This window comes from Panthera leo, chromosome E3 (genome assembly GCF_018350215.1).
Source record: "Panthera leo isolate Ple1 chromosome E3, P.leo_Ple1_pat1.1, whole genome shotgun sequence".
In the NCBI taxonomy this organism is placed as follows: domain Eukaryota; kingdom Metazoa; phylum Chordata; class Mammalia; order Carnivora; family Felidae; genus Panthera; species Panthera leo.
Genome location: NC_056694.1, coordinates 8,351,178 through 8,366,970, shown reverse-complemented (window position 1 = coordinate 8,366,970; position 15,793 = coordinate 8,351,178). Strand labels below are relative to the sequence as shown.

Here is a 15,793-nt window from a genome sequence, read left to right as displayed (position 1 = left end):
TAAGTCGAAGAAAGTTAACAAATGGTCGCATCAAAGCCCTAACTCAACCTGGACCAGGAGATATGTACAAGGCTGGCTTCTTCTTTCAAAGCAATTCAGAGTGACTGTCACACCCCTGCCCACAGGCTGCCCGGAGGAATCAGGTCAGAGGTCCATCTGCGAGCCTGCTATGGGTGCCCCCCCACCCCCCCCCGTTGCCAGGGTGAGGCCGGAGCTGGGGTGGAGGCGGCTGTTCCAGGCCCGACGGACCGTCAGCATGTTGGGGGTTGTGGGGGCCTTGGCATTCTGACCCGCATGTGCCATAGCTGGAAACAAAGCCCGGCATGAGGGGCCGAGCCTGGCGAACGGGACCCCGTGGGCCTTAGAACCATGGACAAGAGGAACGTTCCCTCCCGGCCTTTGGGACAGGGCAGCCACGGAGACTGCAGCCACCTGGAAGAGGCACGGGGCTCCCGGCTCTGGGTCGAACTTGATGAAAGCTCTGCCCTGGGGCCCCCTTCGCCGTCGGGTCCATGGGTGCCCGGAACTGAGGTGAGAGAAGAGACCTGGGACATCTTCCCTGTCCTGTTTCCAAGGCTGACCGCCCTCTCCCCTGAGACCCGTCTGCCGTCTGAGGCGGCGGGAGGAGAGGGAAACGAGGGAGGAGAAAGAGGGGGGAGGGGGCAGGAGGGGGGGAGACTCGACTGGGCAGGGGGGGCTCGGAGGAGCGGGGTGGGCTGCGTGTTCACGCCCGCCGCGCCCTTTGGTGGGCAGGCCCCCGCCTCTCTGCCAAAGCCCCCCGGCCCTCGCCGGGGACGGGTCCTCGGGCTTCCCTGCAGCCTGCCAACAGCCCAGCCTTGCCGACAGCCTTTTTCGCGTTCTGCTCTTTTCTGAAGCTTCCATTCAAACGCTTTTAGCACAGATGCCTCATGCATCAGTCCAATGCTAAAAAGATGCAGTAAGTGAAATTTTTGCCATATGTTAATACACATGTTTTAGTTTCCATAAATGCTCAACGTGGTTTTTATGGTACTCGGAATGGTGGTGTTTATACTGTTTTGAGGGGCTTTGAATTCAAATGTGCAAATGATTTTTTACAAGATGTGATTCAAGGACGAGCTACAGTTGGGGTCGCCTGCCATCCAGATGGAGGAGGCTCCTGGTTGCTGTGAGCCTGGCGCTCCTGACGCGGGGGCAAAGCCCCTGCTGTCCCTGGCTCCTCGCTGGGGGTGGGGGGGTGGGGGGGGGTGGGGCGGGGGGATGGGGGCTGGTTCGGTTAAGCGTCCGACTCTCAGTTTCAGCTCAGGTCATGATCGCGCCGGTTGTGAGTTCGAGCCCCGATATCAACGCAGAGCCTGCTTCGGATTCTCAGTCTCTTCCTCTCTCTGCCCATTCCCCGCTCATTCTCTCTCTCTCTCTCTCTCTCTCTCTCTCTCTCTCAAAATAAATAAACATTAAAAAAAAAAAAATCTCCTTCCCCTGTATGCCCACCTGGAAATTCTCTACTGATCCCTTAAAGCCCAGCTTCTGCCTTCCCTGACCGGTCCTGCCCCACCTGCCCTGTCCAGGTACTCTGCCTGGACACATGTGTTTCACATGTACTTCACGACAGGCCCTCCTTTGGCCACAGGCCTCTCCCTCCGAGCTCCCTCAGGACAGACCTGTGCCCTTTATGTGACTCTCCCCAGAGCCTGGCCCAGGAGGCCCACAGAAGGAAGCAAGCAAGGAAGAGAGGGGTGGTGCCTGGCCCGGGGACCCAGAGCAGAACTGGGGTGCGACCCAGCTTCCCATCTCCCTCCTGCCCAGGGGTCCCCGGGAGGAGCTGAGCTGGGCCGTGACTCACAGCTCCCTGCCATCGGCCCAGCGGCGGGAAGGGTCCACAGCCCGCCTCAGGCGGGCCAGGCCCCCACCCCTCGCCCCGCCACCACTCTGCAGGACAGAACAGTGCGGGGGTATAGGGGTTACCAGACCGCTGCCAGGCTCTGGGAATCACCCCAGTGGAGTGAGGACGTCTCTGAGGGCACCAATGCTCGGCTAGTCCTGGGAGGCAGAGGTGTCCTTGAGGGTGTCCTCCGAGGGTGCCCAAGGGGAGCCACAGGGCTCCCGGCCACCCGGCTGGAGTGTCCCAGGGTCTGCGCCTGCTGTCTGGATACCAGCCCTTCCCCCTGGAGCTCCATGCCAGGGCGCTTCTGTTCTCAGTCTCCCCCTGAGAGTTTGCCCTCACATGTCCAGATTTGTTCACGCCAACATCTCAGGCTTGGTGCCTTCCGTGGGGAGAGCTGATATGTTCTGGGGAAGCCCGGGGGTGTGTGCATGAACATGGCAGGGGGCGTCTCTGTTGTTTTAACCGAGCGTCCCTGCGATTTGGAAATAGGTTAACTCCCCTCCTTGGCAGCGGGCTTTTTCCCAGGGGATCGAGGGGCGAAGGGACGTAATCTCGGAGCCTCAGTTCCTTCAGGGGGATTCGTATATATGTTGCCTGTAATTATAGGTCGATAATGATATAATTTATAGTATGTATATCATCATTTGTGAGTGACTGGGCAAGCTGGCAGCCGGGGAGGGTGCAACCATGTCATAAGCTCATAAAAAGGTAATTATATTTCTTTCTGATCTAGCTTTCGCCTACCTGGCCAGGCTGGGGAATTGAGAAATGGGTGATGATGGCTGAACGCAGGAATTGCTGGAGGTTCAATAAATGTGGGCAGCCGCCTTTTTTTTTTGGTCTGGAAGTGGGGTCTGACTTGGGGCCAGGAAAACTGTGGGAAGGGATCCCACAAGGGGTCCCAGCTTAACCCAGAGAGGGGCCCCAGAAAGAGAGAGCATGGCCAGATGACTCAGGGTCTATGCAGTGGGGAGCAGTGTCTGTATGAATTCAGAAGATCCCTTGATCTCCTAAGACCACCCTCCCCTCCAAAAAAACGGTTGCTCTCAGGAGGAGACTCAGGAGACAGTCTTTCTCATTGTCTCTCTGGCCCTGGGGCAGTTCTGAGGCTGGAGACGCTTGTCATGTTTTCCAAGCTTGATGGAATCTCCCGGAATTTAGATCTGGATGGAGTTTGGTTGGGGTTTGGAGCGATGGTTGGGGGAGATTGGGTTTTATCTGCACCCCATCGCCCATTCTCAGTAATAAGTGCAGCTGCAGAAAACCCTTGGCCTGAGATATAATAGTGTAATGTAATTACAGTAATGATACTTTGTAGTTCTATAGCGCCTTTCATCTGTGGACCTCCGGGTCCTTTATAAACATTAATTAATTCCCATAACTCGGCGATGAGGTAGGTAAGTATCATCATCCCCATTTCGCAGATGAGAAAGCCAAGACACAAAGAGGGTAAACGATTAGCTCAAGTCGCCCCGAGAGCCCACTGGGTCTAGCTGGCAGGGGGCTGAGAAGTCCGTTCTCCCGAGCTGGGTCCCCCACCGCTGGAGGGAGGATCGCGGGGAGGGATTTGTGAGGTGCCTGCCTCCAGAAGAGGTCAGGCGGATGTCCCTTGTGTGCCCACACCCCGGCCTTGGGGACCAGGGAGGTCTCTGAAGTCATTTGGATCTGTAGGGGTTCCCAGCAGGTTGATCCTTGAAAGAGAATCTCTGGAATGAGCTCACCCTGTATCGGACGAGTGGAACCCCGTCCCGAGCTCTTCTCATCGCTGCTCATTCCGTAATGCCTCCTTGTCACCACCAACCCAAGCCCGGTGACACATCACACCGAGCCCACGTTTATTTTTCAACACCTGCTAGGTACCGAGATCCGAGTCGCCCCCTGAGAGGACTTGGTGTAATAGAAAGACATCTTGTTGGAAATGAAAAAATAACAACAAAATCAAGTCTGGCCCAGGCTCTGTTCCTTGATAGCTGTGTGACCTTGGCCAAATCGCTTTCCCTCTCTGGGCCCTGCTTTCTCACCCGCAGATGAAGGGAGATGCAGATCATCATTTATTACCTTCTCTGGGGGACGTTCTGTAATTTCTCACCTCCCACTCGGATGGCAGGGTGGCCAACCAGTGTGGGTTCCCTTCCTCCCCTCCCCATCCCCGGTCCACCCCCTAAACTTTCTGAATCAAGGGCCAGCTCACAAACCTTCAGTCATTTCTCTGGGCCTGCAAGGAATCCAAACCTCTGAACCTGTCATTCAAGGCTTTGCATGAGCTGTCCCAACTCCCCAGTTCAGCCCGGGTCTCCCATCATGAACCCTTGGCTCAGCCAGACCCATTTTGTCTCCAAACAGGCCATGATTGTTTTTGACTCCACAGCTTTGGCCATACCATGCTCTCTATTTTCCGTGTACGTTTGAGGGTGACTTCCAGTCACCACTGTGTTGGATACTGGATTACGATCCTGTCGTTCCTCAAACTCAGCTCACACCTTTCATGGTTTAGGAGATGGCCGCCTGAAGCGCAAATGGGAATTTGGGCTGCATTACTAGAGGCCTAGTACCCCATAAAAAGGGAGGTGACCGTACTGTTCTCCAGAACTGAGTGCTTTGAAAGAAGAAGCAGGCCGATGAGGGAGCTCTGTCGTGTGTGGAACAGTAAGGGAACCCACAATCATTTTCCTGGGGGGAAAACTTGGTGGGGCCGGAGACCCTCCCTCCCCTGAAGAAAGATGGTTCTTTGAGGTCACAAAGGGCCCACAGGCAGAGCTTCCAGGAAGCAGGGTTTCAGTTCAATGTAAGGAAGAGCATTTTTCCCCACGGGAGCTGCTGGGAAATGTGATGGGGTAATCAGTTGTCTGACGCTGTCAGCCGGGTGGCCCCCGAAGGGCCCAGGACAGCAGCCCTCCCGGTGTGAGCTCCCAGCCTCCTGCCCAGTGAGTACTTCCCCGGGTCCCTCATGCTCCTGGTGGGTGTTCTAAAAGAAAGGACGGAAAAGTGTTGCCTGACCTGTCAGACAACATTCCAAGACAACAGACTCCAGAAGCAGAGCCCTGTCTGGGTTCTCAGGTCCTCACGGAGCGCCAACTCCTTGCTAGGCGCTCCCCTGTCTCTTACCCCGGTGGCGATGCAGTGTTGGCAGTTTTTCCGTCCCTGCCGGACCCCGGAGGACAGACCGCAGAGCTCAGATTCAGGAGAGTTAGGTTTTGAGTCTCCGCCGAGCTCCTTTACTAGCTGTGTGGCCTCAGGGAAGTTACTTAACCTTTCTGGGTCTTGGATTCTGAGCGTAATTGTGTCCACCTCCACAGGTGGGTATGAGGCTGAACTAGGCTTCGAGACAGAATTACAAACTGTCTGCCATTTCCGGGGGGCAGGGGGGAGGCCGGGGGTGGGGCGGGAGAGACCATTCTCAGAGGAGGGAAAGGGCCCAGGGGATGGCGGTAGTGCTGGGGGCGAGGGCAGCGTGAGGAAGGGAAGGATTGGCCAGGGAAGGGCTAGATGAAGAGGAAGCCCCCATCTTCCTCATGCAACTCCCCCCCCCCCCCCAGCATAGTGGCTTAAGGCCAAGCACGCCAGGGGCTGGACGGTGGAAATCGGGATGTGCTCACAGGCGTCCAGTGAGGAAATTCCTCACTGCCCCGAGACCCTGATAGCATCGGCTCAATCCATTCATTTCACGGGCACCTCTTAAATGCCAAGGACTGTCTGGGCACTGGGGATGCAGTAATTAACAAGACAGAGTCCCCGCCACCCTGGCTCTTATATTCGGGCCCGGGAAGACAGGGGGTAAACAAAAGAAAACAATTAATAAAGAACAGAATATCTGGGAATGTTCAGAGCTGTGAAGAACTGAGGGGTGCTGCTTTACAAACGGGGTGTGCAGGGAGGGCCTCTGAAGAGCTGACTGGTAAGCAGAGACCTGCTTGTCCTAAGAAGATAAGCCCTGGGGATGTCGAGAAGACGAGTCTCCCAGACAGAGGGACAGCAGGTGCAAGGGCCCTGAGGCAGGGCAAGGCTCTGGCTATGCCCAGGTTGGGGCACACAAGCAGACCAAAGCCCCGAAAAGGGCAAGCTTCGATCGATGTTGAGCTGGCCCTGCCCCCGGCTTGCTATGTGACACAGATAACACTTTTTCCCTCCCTGGGCTCTATTTCTCTCTCTGCATAACGAAGGATCGGCCTGAGCTCCAAGGGTTGGGTTCTAACATGCGTGACCTTGAAATCTGGCAACCAGAAAACGGGCCCGCGGTGTGGGGATAAGGATGGAGCGGAGAGTTGGGAAACGGCCCACACAGAAGGGGCTTAGCAGTGACAGAGAGATGCCCCGTGGCCCCTTAGACTCTAACCCCCTCGCTCTGCCCGGTTTCAGTTGCTGCGGGCACTGGTGGCCAGGTAAAACTCTACCTGTCCAGGTGACAGGCACAACTATCTGTGCAGTTTGCTCAGATCGGGCTTGTTACCCGAGAGACCTCTCGGTCTGGGTGGGCGTTGCGGGGAGCTGGCCTGATAGTCCTTGAAAACCAGCCAGCCCGTAGCGAGGCACCAGGGCAAGCGAGGACTTATTCCAAGGAGGCCCTCCAAGCCGGGGCCGGCCACCTCCTCCCGGGGTGCTCTCATAAGTTGCCAGAGAAGACCCCCGAGCCCAGCCTCTCAGCTCTAACGAGGGGGCCTTTGGCAGCCAAGTGTCAGGCCACTGGACGGGGCCTTTAGGGGGAAGTCCCCTGCTCTCTGAGCTGAAGCTTCTTCTTCTAGAAAGCTGAGAAACAGCTCATTCTGATCTTGCTGGGCTCTACCTGTAGGTTTGAGCCAGACTCAAGTAAGACCGTGCATGTGGAGAGCCCTTGGTGAATTTGATGATCCTATGGCCTGGTTGGTTTTCACTAGGAGAATGACCCAGGACCCAAATCGGGGCCCCTGGACTTCTTATTCTCCTTTCGCCCTTTGGACCAGGCTGCCATCTGATGGCCGGGGTGCCCCTCATAGGCCTGCCACTCGGTCCGTCCCTTTGCCTTTCTGCAGCCTTAAGTTGTCACAGCTGTGTGCCTTTCACTGCAAGGAGCCATTCCAGGCCCCTTAAATCAGTGCTTTTCAAACCTAACGTGCGCATGACTCATGGGCAGGGGAACTCGTTAACATCGGCGCCCTGGTGCAGTAGGTCGGGGCACTGACGATCTGGCACCAGAGACCCCCGCATCTCTAACTAGCTCCCAGTGTTTAAGAAAACATTATCCAATGACACTTGTTAAAGCTGGTAAGCAAGGCTTTATTCAAGGGGAGGCGGCGCCTGGGTGGCTCAGTCGGTTAAGCGTCCGACTTCGGCTCAGGTCACGATCTCGCGGTCTGTGAGTTCGAGCCCCGCGTCGGGCTCTGGGCTGATGGCTCAGAGCCTGGAGCCTGCTTCCGATTCTGTGTCTCCCTCTCTCTCTGCCCCTCCCCCATTCATGCTGTGTCTCTCTCTGTCTCAAAAATAAATAAACGTTAAAAAATAAATAAATTAAAAAAAAAAAAAAAAAACAAGGGGAGGCAATGGACTGTCACGCTAGGTCTTGGGACCACCGCAATGGGGTCTTGCAGTCGGGGAGGGAGGTTTGGGTCACCTCCAATGACAATGAGAAGTGGGGACCCAGAGCCAAGAAGCAGGGTGGGGTTTGTGATAGAAAATTACTCACAGGAAGCACCAGGGGTAAGGGGGATTGTGGCTAAACTGACCTAACAGGATTCTTGCCAAAGGCAGGCCAGGGTGTCACCATCCCGGGGGAGGGCGGAAGGGGGTGAGGAATTTAGTCAGATACCCAGGTGATCAGATATGGAGAATGGGGGATTCTGGTTAAACTGACTTAGCAGGATTCTTGTTAAAACTGAACAGCGCCCGGATGGCTCAGTCAGTTCAGCGTTCAACTTCGGCTTGGGTCGTGATCTCGCGGTTTGTGAGTTCAAGCCCCGCGTCGGGATCTGTGCTGACAGCTCGGAGCCCGGAGCCCGCTTCGGATTCCGTGTCTCCTTCTGTCTCTGCCCCTTTGCCACTCATTCTCTCCCTCTCTCTCTCTCAAAAATAAATAAAACATTAAAAAAATTGGACAATGCAGAAACAAACATGGCAGTCTAAAGGTGAGGGCCTAGTTGAAAAAGAGGAGAGTCCGAATAAACTTTGGTCCAGGAGAGAATCTGTCACTCAGGCTGTAGGTATAGGGACCCCTCTTTGAGTAGAAAACCACAGACATTTGAAATTCAACATATCAAAGACAGGGTTCAGAGTCTTCCCTTCCACACCCTCCCCTGCCCCTTATCCTATATTCCCCAGGGCACTGACAAACACTACCAGCATTCTCTTCTCCAGGGCTTTTTTTTTTTTTAAAAAAGGTGTACGTTTCATACAATAAAATGTACCCATTTTAAGTTCATTTTGCTACTTGTACACACTCATGTAACCATCACCCCCATCAGGTTCTAGAACGTTCTTCCTTTGAGTTCTAGAACTTTCTATAACCCCCAAAAGTTCCCTTTTGCTGTTGATATCCGTCATCTGCAGCCAACCTTCTCAAGGCCTTTGCTCTTACATAGGTCTTTCCCACTCGTGTGCCAACACGCCGTGGTATACCCTCGCTTGACCCCACGCGCTTTCCCATCAGAACAAGGCGGGCTGGATTTGACTGTTGACCTACGGTGCCTTTAATTTTTTTTTTTTTTTTTTAGTGTTTATTTTTGAGAGAGAGAGAGAGAGAAAGAGAGACCAAGAGAGGGGCAGAGAGAGGAGACACAGAATCCGAAGCAGGCTCCAGGCTCTGAGCTGTCAGCACAGAGCCCGACGCGGGGCTTGAACTCAAGAACTGTGAGACCGTGACCTGAACCGAAGTCGGACGCTTAACTGACTGAGCCACCAACCTATGGTGCCTTTGAAGGCAGGGATTGAATCTTGTTTTCTTATCATATCCTTCACAGTCAAGAAACACTTACTGAAGGGACCAGTGTTAATTTCTGAGGCCCCAACTTTCCTGTTGTTTACGCATTGTTAAATGAATAGATGCTTGTCTACCTGGAATGTGAATATTCATCTGTTTCCATAGATACCTGGTCGTAATGACTAATTAAACAAAAAAAGGGTTTTTTCTGTTTTATTATCTCTCTGGTATGTATGTTTCCCAACCTTTTATTTTTATTTTATTCACATTTTTTCTTTTTGAAAGGGGAAACATGACCAGTCTTTTATGGCTTTAATAAAGACTGCACAGGGGCACCTGAGTGGCCCAGTTGATTAAGTGTCCGACTCTTGGTTTCAGCTCAGGTCATACCCTCATGGTTCGTGAGTTTGAGCCCTGCACCGGGTTCTGCCCTGACAGTGCAGAGCCTGCTTGGGATTCTCTCTCTCTCTCCCTCTCTCTCTCTCTGACCCTCCTCAACTCGTGCTCTGTCTCTCTCTCTCTCAAAATAAATAAAAACTTTTTTAAAAAGACATTAAAAAAAACCAAAGCACTTCATAGATAGAGTTCGGGCTTTTCCTTTATAATGTGGTCTTTAGTGTTTATTCTCAAAGACGACACCGGGTGAAAATCTCTTCCCTTCGCCATTTCAGAAATTTTATTCATTTGTTCATCAAACTCGCCCTGTGGGCTCTGGGGAAGGGTAAATACGACCCCGTTAGTTGGGGAGGCAGATAAGCAGGGACCCAGGGCTCACTGTGACATTTGCTGGGATGGAGGGGAGCCCAAGAGGTGCTCGAAACACAGAAGAGGGAGTATCTATCCTAGAGGGGTCACAGCTGGACTTTGAAACTACATTTGGTTTTTTTAATTTTCTTTTACGTTTTTTTTAACGTTTATTTATTTTTTGGAGAGAGAGACAGAGAGACAGAGTGCCAGCAGGGGAGGGAGAGAGAGAGGGAGACACAGAATCCGAAGCGGGCTCCAGGCTCCGAGCTGTCAGCACAGAGCCCGAGGGGGGGGCTCGAACTCACGAACCGCGAGATCATGACCTGAGCCGAAGTCGGACGCTCAACCGACGGAGCCACCCAGGCGCCCCAAAGCTGCATTTCGTTTTGAAGGATGAATAGGAGTTCACAAAGTGCGCATCCTGGAAGGCATGTGGGTGGAAACGGCAGTGGGAGCCAAGCTCCCACTAGCAAATAGTGGATGTTTGTTAGATATTTGTGCCCTTGCTGCAACCCCATGAGGTAGGAATCGTTATTATCCTCGCTTTTCAGGTATGGCCGTCCAAGTGGAGTGAAGTTCAACAACTTGCTCAAATTCACGCACCGAAAGACTTGTACTTGACATTGCCAGGATCCGCAGCCCCCGCGGCTGGACTCCAGAGCCAAGTTCCTCGCTACTATTCCACCCTACACGGGCAATGCCGAAACGTGAAACGTCGAGAGGCTGGTGGGTAGGGGGTGGGGTATAAATGGGAGCAGAGACAAGGAAAGTTTTTCAGAATTTTGAGAGGTCCCAAACGCTGGGCTGATGAGTTTGGACATCTGTAGGCAGATGGGGAGTCATTTAAGGACTGAGATCGGAGAGAAATGAGAGCAATTTGCGTTACGGACCACTGCCCAGGCAGCAGTTTGGCGTATGGACGGGAGGGGCAGAGGCTAGAGGCAGAGGAGCCTAGGAAAGGAAGGTGAGGATCCCCAGGCAGTGTGGGGAGGACGGAGGGGAGGAGCAGGCTAGGAGCACGGTAAACGGAGAAGGAAGTGGATGAGGTACCCATCCGCCCGCAGAATCCAGACGCTGGGTTTGCTTTCCTCCCTCCCTGTGGATTGACTCGAGTGGAGGTGAGCCTGGCCCCACAAGGAACACTCTCCCTGCGAGGCCACTGGCCGGCGCCCAAGGTCACAACCGAGCCGTCTTCGCCATTCCGAGGCGGCCATCGGGATCGCTGAGCTCAGCATCGCAGCCCCGAAATGCAGGTCTAGGGGGTGTGGCTCCCCGGGGAATGGCACCCTCCTTTTCTCACACTTGGGTCCGTAATATCTGGGCTCAGGCAGGTGGCCTAGGCGCAGACAGCTAGGTCCCGTGCCCGGAGACCCTGCCGCCGTGTGTCCCAGCTGGGGCCCCGGCCGTCCTTGTTATATGTCCCCATCACGGAGCCAACAAAGCTTGGGGGCTGGGGGGCCAGGGGTCCTCTCTGCACTGGTGCCAGTTGACAGCCTGCCTCCCCGCAAAGGTGGCCAGAGGTCCCGAGGAAGACCCCTTCCTCGCCCACCGCGCACACCCATTTCTGCTTGGGGGAGCTCTGAATGCCAAAATCAGGTTGGGTGGACAGATTAGGAACTTCACCTTGAAACTGAATTTGCACCTTCCTTTTACTTCGGTTGTGTGGTTCCGGGTGTGTTGGTGGGGATTCTGGGTGGCCACGGTCACTTCTGGGAAACTGACTCGTTCCTCCTGTCACACTGCAGCCAGAAGAAATGGCCCACCTGTCTTCTGCAGTTACCACATTGTCTTGTGATACAGCAACAAGTACAGGTGATCTCGGAACCACACAGGTTTGAACTGCACGGGTCCGCTTATGCACGGATTTTCTTTTTTTTTTAAATAAATACAGGACTGTACTGTACCTGTTTTGTAGGATTGTCTTTTGTAGGATTGTCTTTTTTTTTTTTTAGTTTATTTATTTATTTTGAGAGAGAGAGAGAGAGAGAGAGAGCACAAACTTGAATGGGGGAGGTGGAGAGAGAGGAGGAGAGAAAGAATCCCAAGCAGGCTCCGTGTGGTCAGCGCAGAGCCCGCTGTGGCGCTTGAACTCACGAGCCTCGAGATCGTGACCTGAGCCCAAACCAAGAGTCAGACGCTTAACCGACTGAGCCACCCAGGCGCCCCTCTTCTGTATGATTTTCTTTTTCTTTTTTTAGTTAAAAATTTTTTTTTTAGTGTTTATTTTTGAGAGAGACAGAGCACGAGCAGGGGAGGGGCAGAGAGAGAGGGAGACACAGAATCCCAAGCAGGCTCCAGGCTCTGAGCTGTCAGCACAGAGCCCGATGCAGGGCTTGAACTCACAAACCGTGAGATCACGATCATGATTATAACCGACTGAACCACCCAGGCGCCCCTTCCATATGATTTTCTAGGTAAAATTTTCCTTTCTCTCGCTTACTTTATTGTAAGAATACAGCATATGATACATATAAATACAAAAATATGTGTTTATCAACTATTTATGTTATCGGTAAGGCTTCTTCTCAACAGTAGGCTATTAGTTAAGTTTTGGGGGAGCCAAAAGTTCTACGTGGATAATTGTGCAAGGAGTCAGTGCCCCTAACCCATACATTGTTCAAAGGTCGCCTGTATATATTTGGCTCTGTTCCCAGTTCCTGACACAGGGCTTCTAAAACCCTTGGAATTTCCTGGGGTGGGGGGGCGTGGGAGGGGAGATAGGAACACCTTCTGTTATCCGTAACGAATCCCTTTCTTTCTTCCTTTCTTTCTTTCTTTCTTTCTTTCTTTCTTTCTTTCTTTCTTTCTTTCCAGTTTTTACATTTATTTATTTTTGAGACAGAAAGACAGAACGTGAGCAGGGGAGAGGCAAAGAGAGAGGGAGACACAGAATCTGAAACAGGCTCCAGGCTCTGAGCTGCCCGCACAGAGCCTGACGTGGGGCTCGAACCCACAAACCGTGAGATCATGACCTGAGCCGAAGCTGGACGCCTAACCGACTGAGCCACCCAGGCACACCCACCCGCCTTTTTTTGAGCCCCTTTCATCCATCCAGTTTCTGCTAATGAGGTGACCTTTGGTAGGCCCCTTGATGCTTGAGAATGGCTGCTTGCCGGGAGAACCAACTATGTGATTAGGATCCTCTCTGCATGTGAAGGATCCTCCTCGAAGGTGACCCGAGCTCCTGAGAAAGACCCCTTCCCCACCTGCCGCACACACCCATTTGCGGGAGCTCTGAGGGCCAGAATCAGGTTGGTTGGGACTTTCATTCCCACCACCCCCTGACCTGGGAAGGGAGAGGGGCTGGAGATTGAATTAATCACCAATGGCCAATGACTTAATCAATCATGCTTGGGATAATAGAATCTCCAGAAAACTCTCCTAAACGGCCGCGTTCAGGGTGCTTCTAGGTTGGTGACCATAACCAGGTGCTGGGGGGTGACGCACCTGGAGGGGGTGTAGAAGCTCCACCCCTCCCCCCACCCCATACCCCCTCACCCTATGTGCCTCTTCATTTGCTGCTCATTTGTACCCTTTGTAATATTGTTTAGAGTAAACTGGTAATAGCGTTTCCCTGAGTTCTGTGAGCCGTTCTAACAAATTGCCAAGTCTAAGGAGGGGGTCATAGGAACCTGTGACTTTGCAGCCACGTCAGACAGAAGCGTGGGCACTTTGGGCGCCTAATACTTGCGCCTGACGTCTGAAGTGGGGGGCAGTCTTGAGCTGGGTTAGTAACTCCAGGGAGTTAGTATCAGAATTGAACTGAATCGTAGGAGGCCGAAGTCAGAGGATCGGCTGGTGTGGGGTGAAACCCCCCCCCCCCACAACTGGTGTCAAGAAAGGTTGCAGAGAAAAACAGTTTAGAACCGTCTACATCTGTGGGCGCCTGGACGGCTTCGTCGCTCGAGCGTTCGACTCTTGATTTCAGCTCAGGTCACGATCTCACAGTTTGTGGGTTCGAGCCCCGAGTCGGGGTGGTGCGGAGCCTGCTTGGGATTCTCTCTCTCTCTCTGCCTGCACTCTCTCTCTCTCTCAAAATAAATAAATAAACTTAAAAAAAAAAAAAAAAGAATTGTCTATACCTGTCTGGCCCTGTGCGCTAGGAGCTTCCCAGCTGTGACGTGATGAGTGGTTCACCTACGTGCCCAGAGCCCAGCTGCAGGCCCGGCATGGAAGGGTTCAAGGAGTCAGAGAATGAACGGAGGCATCCTGACCTCCCAAAGACAGAGGGTGAAGAAGCTACTTGAACCGTCGGAAATGTGACAGAAAAGTCAAAGAGCCAGGGAATCAGGGGCGCCTGGGTGGCTCAGTTGGTTAAGATGCCGACTTGGGCTCCAGTCATGATCTCGCGGTTCGTGAGTTTGAGCCCGAGTCGGGCTCTGTGCTGGAGTCGACCTGGTGCAATCCAGCACTCCTAGTGTTTCCTTATTCCCAGATAATCTGTATACAAATGATGCCAATATATAGGGAGAAAGTATTATGGTTTGAAATGTGGGACGAATAAACTAATTTTTTGTTTAAGAGAGAAAGTGCGAACAGAGGAGACGGGCAGAGAGAGAGAGAATCTTAAGCGATCTGAGCGTGGAACCTGACGTGGGGCTCAGTCCCACGACTGTGAGATCGTGACCTGAGCCCAAATCGAGAGTTGGAGGCTCAACCACGTGAGCCACCCAGGCGCCCCAAAATGTATTTTTTTAAGTTTATTTATTCGCTTTGAGAGGGAGGGGAGAAGCAGAGAGAGGGAGACAGAATCCCAAGCAAGCTCCGAGCTGTCAGCACAGAGCCCGATGTGGGGCTCAAACTCATGAACTGTGAGATCATGACCTGAGCCTACGTCAAGAGCTGGCCACTTAACCGACTGAGTCACCCAGGAACCACCGCAAAATGTATTTTTAATGTATGAGGAGTTTAAGGCCCGTCTGGAAATTATGAGGACTCCTAATGTTCAGATTTGTAAGGGATAGTAGGAAAGGAGGTGGTAAAACATGATCCCCTCATTTCTTGTACCGATGGTTTGCCAACACAATGCACCCGCAGAGGAGAATCAGTCCCGTAGTACAGGGAGTTTCTGTTTTGGGAGAAAAAAAAAAATCTCCGTGAAAAATCTGAAAACACGAAAGATGTAAAATGCACCTGAAATCATTGCAGTTGGGGCAGGGACGGGGGAGAAAACATCGATTTCCCGGTGAAACTGTCACTAACAAATTACTATCTGCTCACTCATAACAGCTTGAGGAAACAGAACATTCCGGAAATCCAGAGTTAAACGTATTTTATTCCTTGGAAAACAGTGTTTATCGTGAAGAAGTCGTGACAAGTGTATTTCATCTGTGAATAAAGACAATTTGGAGGGAGAGAGAGAAAGCCAGCCATTCTACCTCATGAATTCATCGGTGCCTAAAGAAGTCAGCAGATTCAGAAGGAAATCGCCAGAAAAAAAATAAAACCTGAAACGTTACAGGGCACAGCAGATGAAATCGATGTTCCCCGATTGGCTAACATGCGACAAGACCGCTGGTCGGGCAGAGAAGGAGCCCCGGCCGTTTAGGTGGGAAAGGTCTCGATCACGGGGTCGGTCACAGAGGTGCCTGGATTTCGCTGGTATCGAAAAAGATGACCGGTGGGGCGCCTGGGTGGCTCAGTCGGTTGAGCGGCCGACTTCGGCTCAGGTCACGATCTCGCGGTCCGTGAGTTCGAGCCCCGCGTCGGGCTCTGTGCTGACAGCTCAGAGCCTGGAGCCTGTTTCGGATTCTGTGTCTCCCTCTCTCTGACCCTCCCCCATTCATGCTGTGTCTCTCTCTGTCTCAAAAATAAATAAATGTTAAAAAAATTAAAAAAAAAAAAAAAAAAAAAGATGACCGGGGCCAACTCACATATGGTCCCTAAAGATTTGTCTGCAGCAAATCAAAGCGGGGTTCCTAACACGGGCGATCAAATCCACCACGCAAACGTGGGAAACGTGGGGGTGCCGCGCCGTGGGGCGCGAGCACCAGAGGTGTTCAGGAGCACTGGCGTGCCCATCGGTTGTGCTCTGTGATGCCAAGGCCTCTGCAGAAAAACGCAAAAACCTGTGATGCGCTTCCACGACGCTCCGTTCTTTGTTCCACGCCACCCATGCATCTGTCACGAGACTGGCGGTTGCCCGAAACACACGTAGCTGGAACAGAGAGGCAGTACCGGGGACACGGAGTGGTTCGCTCCGGTCACATCGGGCCGTGCATCAGCAGGCTTTATCTGCTGCGATTTGAGCGGCTTGCAAAGATTATTGAAACTTGGGAAGCAGCATTAAACGATTA

General features: G+C 52.8%; 1 long non-coding RNA gene across 2 annotated transcripts; it reads left to right on the top strand.

Annotated features, from left to right (window-relative positions):
* The first annotated feature begins 4,648 nt into the window (after nucleotides 1-4,648).
* LOC122209927 lies at nucleotides 4,649-15,142 on the top strand. Of its 2 annotated transcripts, XR_006197837.1 has the most exons (4): nucleotides 4,649-4,788; nucleotides 10,049-10,223; nucleotides 11,243-11,329; nucleotides 14,727-15,142. It is a non-coding gene; the product is annotated as an uncharacterized LOC122209927 (long non-coding RNA). The 2 variants fall into 2 exon arrangements; XR_006197836.1 differs by lacking the exon at nucleotides 14,727-15,142 and having other exon boundaries at nucleotides 11,243-11,369.
* The last annotated feature ends 651 nt before the right edge of the window (nucleotides 15,143-15,793 follow it).